We start from the raw sequence: 9,813 nt of genomic DNA on the forward strand, positions 1-9,813 counted from the left end.
AGAACCCAGACATCACATATCTGATAGTTATGCACCACAAGTTTCTGCTTGGACATGATTTCCTTTAGGACAACCAACAAGACAGTGACAATGGTCCAAACATTGATTAAAACAGGAATAATTAAAGTGCTTTGCTTTCTATGTGTGTTATATGTACATTTTTTATTTTGTTTTTAGTTTAAATTTAAAAGTGTGTGAAGTTTGTCAATTATTACATGTATTATTGTACATTCGGATTATAAGTGTGTGAAGTCTGTGCGGACTTATGAAGTGTTTAAGTTTGGGTTTGTGATTTGAAGTTCCTGGTATAGATCACTGGTGCTCTTTAGGCAGAAGGTGCTTTGGCAGCAACTTTACATTATTAGATGTGTTTCAGGTTTCAAAATCACTCATTCGACCTTAATACTGGTCACACGAAGGATGCTTTTTTCATTAAGGTGGACTCAACACAATCTGCTACGGTCACCTATGTTCCTCTCCAAATTCCCCAGTTAGAACTAATCGCTCTTCTTCCTGAATTGTGGATTAGTACTTATGAACAAACCCACAACGAGCCGGCACCAGTACATCTTGTTTCATCAGCAAATCCTCGGTATTAACGCTTCCCGATGGTTGTACACAAATCAACTTTCCCAAACCACTAGAATCTTTTGCCTTGCTCCCTTTACATCTTTCAGAAGAAGAACATCTTAATAAAGTCCCAATTTGGGCATATTCCTCGGAAGAATTACTCAATTTTTTTTTTTTTTTGATGGTTAATGGTCCATTAGGGAAGTCTAAAAGAGACTTACCAATATGCGGCTACAAAGAATAGAAACCATTAGTGATAGTAACTCCCAAAAAGTCAATGGAAGGGACTGCCAACTACATCTTTGTAGGAGAGAGCATATCTTTGGAGGAGCTGATAGTGTTCTTCAGCTGTTTTGGAGAAAAACAATATATCATCAATATAGATTAGGGCATTTTCTTGAATGGGCACATAAAGCTTCATCATGGCTTTTTGGAAGAGAGAAGGTGCAGTCTTCAGGCCAAATGGTATAACAGTCTACTGAAAATGATTCTTGGGATACAAAATGTTGTTTTGGGCTGGTCTTTTGGAGAAATTTTCAATTGCCAAAATCCGGCTTTTAAATCAAACTTACTGAAAATGGTGGCATCTGCAAGTTGGGACAAGAGTGTGGGCCGTGTTGGTAATGGGAACTTGTCGTTTGCGAGAAAAGAGATCTTAGCGGTAAAAAGAGGAATTGAAAAATTCCATTTCTATCTAATAGGCCATACCTTTCAGATTGAAATTGACATGTCTGCCTTCCCAAGGATGCTATAATTCAAATAATATTTCCATTCGAACCATTAGTGGCCATTGTGAATCTAATTATAAAGACACACTCTCAGTGCTCCTGTACCAATATGGAATCATGTATCCATGGATGAAATGCCACCCCTCCTATTCTTATCTCACTCTTTTCACAATTGACCAATTCTATAGGTTCTCGAAAGAATTCTATGTTTTCTTCTTGAACCTTTTTGCTGTTTACCATATTGCTCTTTGTTTTCCAGTCTCCCTTCTACATTCCTACCTCACCCGTTGATAACTGAGTGTAGAGAATTGCAGTTTCATTACTTATCCAACTTTTCCCATTGAGTAACACTATTTTTTTTTCTGGAATTCATTTATTTATTTTTGTATGTAAAAAGTTTTGTTTCCTCTAAGGCTAATTACGTATTGGCCGGTCCATGCACAATGGCTTCAGTGATTCAGCCTGTAGATAAGTTATATAGGTTGAAGAGCATTAAAAATTAATAGAACAAAATAATCACTAGCATCTGCCAATAGGGGGCTCCACGCTTTGTAAACCTATGCAAGGCCACATCCACAAGGCAGCCGAGGCATGCTCCTGCATGAATTACATCCCCTTCGCTCCATGTGGCTGGTTGCATGTGCCAACCATAAGTAGCCAACGAGTGTATTTTCTACTTCTCCTCTGGGTTCTTTCGTTGCTTGTTGATTAAAGTTTTTCTTAAAGGAGATTTTTGATTTGGGAAGAAGGAAAATGAGAGTACGTTGATGATGATAGACATTTAGGTGCCGTTTGATAACACTTTGGGAGAGCACTTCTGATGTTCTTCTATTCCACGGGAATGCAAATAGAACAGAAACGCGTTTGGCACGTCCGGTCAATTTTTGTATTCCCACATAGTGAAAAAGAATGACATAAGAATAGATTGCAAGAATACAAAAAAATTGTTTTATCTGTTCTTCTAACAACTTAAAAGAAAAAATTCCATTGTCGTTCTCCACCTACTCCTGATAAAATCACACCAAAATGGACTTTCCCTCTTCCCTTGCAGAAAACCCTAGAGAAAAGTGACTGAAATCTCAACACCGTGGACCACTCTACCTCTCACGCAACTCTCTACATCTCTCACGCAGTCCGTCTCTCAAGCAGCTCTCTCTGGCTCTCACGCAGCACTCTCCATCTCTCACGCAACTCTCTCTGTCCCAGGTATCTCTCTCTCTCTTGCTCTCTCTCTCACTCTCTCGCTCGCCCTCTCTTCTACATTATACAAATTTAAAGATTAAAGCTAGAGCTTAGCAAGAAAAAAAAAAAAAAAAGTAAACACGACCAAGCAATTTCTCTGATCTTCCATGGTTTTAGGGTTCTGTTTTATGGGTCTCTTTCTATCTCTCTTTTTCTCCCTCTGTTTCTCTATCGCTTTACTTGTGGATAGGATTTGAAATTTTATCTTTTACTTCAGCCATATGAACTATTTGACTTCACTAGCTTTGTGATTAGCATCTCTTCCATCTCTCCGGTGGTTTTTCGTTGTTTTCCGGTGTGTTTCTCCGTCAACAACCTTGTTCCTTCGTTTTTTTTTTTTTTTATATACTTTTATGTGTTCTTCCTTTTCTTCGTTCTCTGAAGGCATAATTATCTTGGCTCTGTGATTCTTGCTATTATAAATCTCTGGTTTTTTTGCTTGTTGAATCTCTGTCTTCATAGGAGAATTTTGGTTATTGTCAAGCTTTGTTTTAGATTCTCTGTTGTTTGAATCTGTTCTTCTGAAATTTCGGTGTGGGGAGAGGTGAAATTTCTGGCGTTCTTCTCCTCTTTCTCAGTTCTTTGCTACTACATGACACTGTTTGGGAGTGTTGAATGGGTTACACTTACAAGATAAGCCAGTAATTTCACCATCGGATCACAGTCAGATTGGAAAGAAACTTTTTCGTATGTATATGTAGCCTTTCTTAGTCAAGTCTAGTTATGAGTCAACACAACTATTAAACTTTGTTATTGGGAGTTTTTTTTTGTAGAAAACAAAGGATTTTGAACTGCTGCTTGTAATTAGTCAAAACCAAGCCATGAAGATAAAATGACCTAACCAAAACTGATGGTAGGCATCCTTGTTTGGCTTATCAGTACAAGAATTTTGTATATTTTACCTTGTAATTGCTTGCTTACTTGTATTAGGGGAATTGTTATACTATTTTTATGGACTTTTTTGACCTTGATGTCTCTTTCTTCAGTTTTAGTCTAGTCTAATTTGGATTCAGGCACTTAGAAAGATGAATTTTGGGCATACATTAATTTGCAAGATGATGACATGTCAATACTCCCAAGATGATTTGACATTGATTCATACCCTTGCCTCCTTCTGGCCCAAGATGATGGGACTGTCGGTGGAGGGGGACACTCTTTATTTATTTATTTTTTTGAAAATACACTCTTGAAATGAATGCATGATTGATGAAGCATCAAGGGAAAAATAGTAAAAAAATCAACATGTGAATTCCCTGTTTTCAGCCATATTTCCCCCTAGTTTCCTATGTATTCTCATATTTGTTGTAAATTTTTCTATTTCCTGATGTTTGTTATTCTTTGGATATGAGTTGTTTTTTGTTCAATGGCAGCATGATGGGGATTTTTTAAATATTTGTTTGTCTACAAGAAAATGTTAACATCTTTAAAAAAAAAAATGCATGTTTTTCTATTTTTGGGCTATAATGAGATATGTTTCAATTTTTAGAGTAATGACATCTACTTCGGGAGCTATTGGTGAGACAGCAAAATGGACTTAAAGAGAACAAGATTATTTTCTGAAATTAATGATTGAGCAAGTGAAAGTTGGTAACAGGAGTTCCACCACTTTCAATAAAAGTGGGTGGAACAATATCAAGAAAGGACTTGAGGAAAAAGCTGCTCAAAAATTTACGATGGTTCAATTGAGGAATAAGATGAATAAAATGTGATTTGATTACAACGCTTTCAAGAAACTACCGGATACTACAGGTTTTGGTTGGAATTCTGTGACTAGGATCTGTACAATTGAAGATGAGAGTGTTTGGGATGTACAAATCAAGGTATACTGTACTTTTATATGGTTTTCTAATCCAGGGTGTAATTTTGTCTAATAGCTAGCTTGTATAATTTTTTGGCAAATCCTAATTGGTCAAAGTTTAGAAGGAATTGACTACCACATTGGCCTGAACTATGTATGATTTTTGGGGATTCATATGCTAGTGGGAGAGGATGATTCACGAATGAATCTGATTTCAGGTTTGAAGAGGAACCGAGAGGTTTTGATGATGATGTGGATGCAGATATAGATGTAATTCCAACTACTCCATTGGGTGATACCTTGCCAACAGGTTATTATGAAAGCCAAGATCCGGGAACTAATCGTCCTAGAGTCAACAGAAGGCTTGATAGGACACCTACAGGATATAGGAAGAAGAGTAGGACAACTGGTATTGAATGTGCCATATAGACCCTAGCTGAGTCAGTAGCAAACAAGAATACCATAACCCCTAGCTCAACTCCAATGGGCCTCACTCCAAATACCACAGATTTCAGTACTTTTACTTGTGTTAGATTATTGAAAACCATGGATGATATCCCAAGAGAGTTGCATATTAATGCGTGCAAGAAGATATTGGTGGACTGGGAATTGAGAGAATTATTCATTACTCTCAAAGATGAAACGAAACAATTGGCTTTTGATGTGTTAGATTGATGGATGATAATTTAACGTTTTTTAATATGGATGATTGTAATGAAATTCATTTAAGATCTTTTGCAGTAGGAATGATATATTTTGTTAGGCACACTTGATGTAAAAGTGTAATATGGTTATTTACACTTTATGCTATTTTTTTTTTAAATATGTCAGTTATATTTTACTATGAATGTAGCAAAATTCGGTTGGATGTCTTTTGTTTTAAATATTTATTATATCACATGATAATTATACATGTTGGATGATTAGAGTTTTATAGATCTTTTGGTATTTTCACTAGGGGATAAACATTTGTATGATACTAACCAGTTCAAAACTTATATTGAATCAGTTATGAAAAATGTCAATAATACTCCAACAATCACCTCCAATGACGATGATAGAGAAGAATTGATTCTCGCAACATTGTTGATAGCACAATATCATTATTCTAGCAATCTATACACTAGAGAACCACGCAGGAAGAATGCATTCACAAGGGTAGCATGGGTACATGAGGTGTTGCCTAGGCATGCAAACCTTTGTTATGAATAATTTGGCATGGAACGACACGTGTTTTTAAATTTATGCCTACTAACGAGACATCGTGGTTGGTTACAAGACAGTCGTATTATTAGGGTAGATGAGCAGTTGGCAATGTTCATGTTTAGAATAATAGGAATAGGTCCTACCAATAGAGCAGTTGAGGAGAGATTCCAGCATTCATGATAGACTGCCAGCTATTACTTTGGCGAAGTGTTACAAGGGGTGCTTAAGCTTTCTAAGGAGTATATCAAAGCCCCATCATTCAATGAGATTCCTATGGAAATAATTGCAAACAACAAACGGTGGCCATATTTTAAGGTAAAATAGATTTTTTTTTTCTAATAAGTTTACATCACTTATTAACTTATGGTCGTTTTTTGTTTCACATAATAGCGCTTTCGTTTTTTTTTTTTTTTTTTAAATTAGGATTGTATTGGTGCTATAGATGGTACACATGCTACTGCTATAGTTCCCAAGGGAAAACATATCCCATATCGAGGACGAAAGGGAATAACAACTCAAAATATGTGTGCCTGTTTGTTTGACATGAAATTCACATTTGCATACGCGGAATGGGAAGGCAGTGCAAATGATTGTCGTGTATTCAATAGAGTCCTAGAAGATCCTACCTTATGATTTTCTCATCCTCCCCAAGATATATCAATGTCCAAACTATCATGTATGCAAATTACTGCTATGTATCATTTAATATCTTGCTTTATCATATTGTAGGGAAGTATTATATTGTGGACTCGGGATATGCGAGTAGGAATGGATATTTGACACTATTTAAAGAAGAAATATATCATATACCAGATTATGATGGTGGAAAAAGACAACCCAGAAGTACTAAGGAATCATTTAATTATAGACATTCTTCTTTAAGGAATCATATTGAACGTTGTTTTGGGATTTTAAAATCAAGATTCCCTATTTTAAGAAACATGCCTCAATTTTCACTTAGTTACCAAATTTCTATTGTGATAGTTTGTTGTGGATTTCATAACTACATGAAATCTAAACAAATAACATTTGCACTTTTTCAAGAATTTGAAGAAGACAATGCTCTCGATGCTAATGAAGAGAGAGTCAGGGTAGTCAATGTTCGTGAAGAATAAGAAGATGGTGACGTTGCTAGTATTTCTACTATAATTCATCAGGGTAGTCAATGTACACGAGGAAGACAGATGAATGAGCTACGAATACAAATTGCAAATCAGATGGCAGTAGATAAGGGTTACCTCCTGATTTGAGTGTTTATGTAATAAAGACACCTATTTGTAGCTATGATTTTTATTTTGTAATGCCGATAAACTTGAGTGGGAAACTTTTTTTTTTATTAAGCTAAATGTGGAAACATTTTATGTTTTTATTTATTATTTCCTTTAAGTAATAGTATTTGAAAAGATAATTTCATAAACAAAATATTTCCTTTTTTAAGTTAAATTTGACCATAATGACATTTATGTAATTATTGATTTTGTTGTTCATAAGTGAATTTATATAAATAAGGGTGTCAATCGGTCCAGAACCAGGTATTCAGTCCGGTTCCGATTTCGGTTCCAAGGAGTGTTAGTGTGATCCAGAATCGGACCAAGTCCCGTCTCGGTCTGAAAATTGGTACTCGTACCCGACCTATCTGGTTCCAATCCGGTTTTGGTTCCTATTTGGATTTTGTATTCGGTTCTTATTTGGTTACAATATCCAGTTTCAAATTTGATTTTGTTATGCAGCAGTCATTTTGAAAAAAATATATAAATGTCTATTCACTACGTTATTGGTCTTCCCTAACAAAAGAATAAAAAAAAATCATGAGCTATCGATTATCGATTGAACTTCTAATATCGTTAATTTCATTACTTTAAAACACAATATGCAGAGAAGAGGAAGAACGGAATACTTTAAACTTGAAGAGTTACAATTAAGTAGATTGTTTAACTCACGATTCATGAGTCCCAATGCAAAAAAAAAAAAAAAGAAAAAAAGAAAAAAAAAAGAAGAGGGTTTTAGAGTTGAACTATAATTGCAACTCTATAAGATGATTTATCATTTAGGTGATTGAATATATCGGGGTTTCCATATAAATAAGGTCAATTTTTAGTTAAAGAGGAAAAAGTGGACATTAAGTTATCTGGTCCGATTTCGGTTAGAACCGCCGGTTCTTGGCATAAATCTAGATCCGGACCAAATCGAATTATAAATACTTATTTCAGATTTAGGATTTAACCATATTATAATGGGTTGGATTTGGCTCAGGTATTCGGTCCAGATCTGGATTTGGTTTTCAGTTTCTGTTCCGATTTGACACCCTTATATATAAAGGGTTTGTCAAACGCTGTTTTTGTTCTTTTCCTATTCTAAGGAAATTTCTAGAATAGTTTTACCAAACGTTGTTTCTATTCTGCCAAAGTGTTTTCACAGCATGGGATCGAAATAGAACACTTCTGTAAAAGAACACTCTCCAGGAATAGAAGTCTTGTCAAACGGCTACTTACATGTAGGGATCTATTAATTTTGGGATTTACAATAATCTTGGGCATGAACTTAACCGTTTTAAAACATAAATATTTTGTTAAGTTGAAAGTTCATCTTTATATTGGATTTTGGGTCCTTAAAGGATGTGGGCTTGGGCTTATAAGGTTGTGGATTTATTAACTAACTAGTTCCTAGATATTCTTAATGAAATCCATCCATGAAGCCCAATAAATAAATGAACCACAATGGTATATGTGATTCTGTCAGAGAAATTAGAAATCATTTGGTGTCGGTTTAATTTATTGAAATGATTTCAGATATCTATTTATATAGCTTTATTCTGTTTCATTTCACTTATTGATATCGTTTCTATTTATACAGAAAAATTTATGGATCCTTTTCTGTTTCTCAAAAATGCTTCTCAGGAACATTTATACCCTCGGAAATGTTTATGGTTCCATTTATATTTTTTCAGAACTGTTTCCAATTTTTATTCTGGAACCTAAAAAAAAATTGATATTATGATTATGAACTAATTAACTTGTTTTTTTACCCCCAAAAAAATTATTTATTTTATAATTAGTTATTATAATATGAATCTAAGACCATATTATTTTAACGCGTCATTATTCTTTTGACCAATTAAGTTATTTTGGCCCATGTCTCTTTTTAACTAATGACATTAACTTAAATAGTTAATTGGGTTTATTGTTTATAGGTGTATCTCTTGTTTTAGATATTCAAGTTCTTTTTCAGCTTGAAAGCCAAACTTGTTTCAGTACCTCTTATATCTAATACATTAAAATTAAGATAGTATGTACTCATATTTTAGTATCATGTATGAATTATTAGGCACTAGCTTATGCTATTCATGAGATATTATGTATGTTTACTATCATTTATGAATGATTATGAACTGAGTTATGATATTCATTAAATGTTATCACACTAAGGGAAGAAATTTTAAAATTAGAGTAACTCAATTCCCACCATAACGTATCGACTATGAAAATTTAAAGATATCTAATTGAAATAATAGTTACTCAAATTTTTTTTTTCTTCAGAATAATAACATCATAATTGTTAGGGTTTAGAATAAGATATTGATATTGTTTGATAGTCCGATAGGTACAACATTTTTTCAAATAATCATGATCCAACTTAAGATATTATGTGACAAACTAGTAATCAAGTTTGGATAGGAATATCTAAAGATATACATCCACATTGGTTGTGTTGACCTTATTAGTTCTATGGGAATTTTATTTTCCCATCAATTGAACCTAGAGTATGTTGCTAGATCACATAGCATGGATCATAATAATGCAATGACCTGCTCTTTAAAATAAATGTATTTATAAACTTCTTATTCAAGATTTATTAAATCACATAAATTATTAGTAAGCATATTATTGGTATATTTTCATTAAGACATCCACCTCTTATGATTCCCAATAATGCTCCAATTTTAAATAACCCAAATTTTTTTGATTGGCATGCATGAACAACTTTTGTTCACCCATGGCATCATGGACTTAACTTTGCCTTACGCATTGAAAATCCTATTGAGTTCTTGGGCTTTGAAACTGCAGTTCTCTACACTCAATTATGATCTTTGGTACTGACGCTTAGTCCACCATTAGATTTTCCATTGGATAAGATCTGCATCACACTTTAATTTGTACATGCCTTGAGGTGGTGGAGTCTATCTTATGAGTGCACGGCCAATGTAGGAAGGGAAAGATTTAAGATACTCGGACCACACTTCCATTGGACACCAATTTTTCCATTAGAAAA

General features: G+C 34.2%; 1 long non-coding RNA gene across 1 annotated transcript; it reads left to right on the top strand.

Annotated features, from left to right (window-relative positions):
- Positions 1 to 2,280: 2,280 nt before the first annotated feature.
- Positions 2,281 to 6,907, top strand: LOC122071406. Its single transcript, XR_006138178.1, has 3 exons — positions 2,281 to 2,504; positions 5,348 to 5,859; positions 5,968 to 6,907. It is a non-coding gene; the product is annotated as an uncharacterized LOC122071406 (long non-coding RNA).
- The last annotated feature ends 2,906 nt before the right edge of the window (positions 6,908 to 9,813 follow it).

This window comes from Macadamia integrifolia, unplaced genomic scaffold (genome assembly GCF_013358625.1).
Source record: "Macadamia integrifolia cultivar HAES 741 unplaced genomic scaffold, SCU_Mint_v3 scaffold_218A, whole genome shotgun sequence".
Lineage (NCBI taxonomy): Eukaryota > Viridiplantae > Streptophyta > Magnoliopsida > Proteales > Proteaceae > Macadamia > Macadamia integrifolia.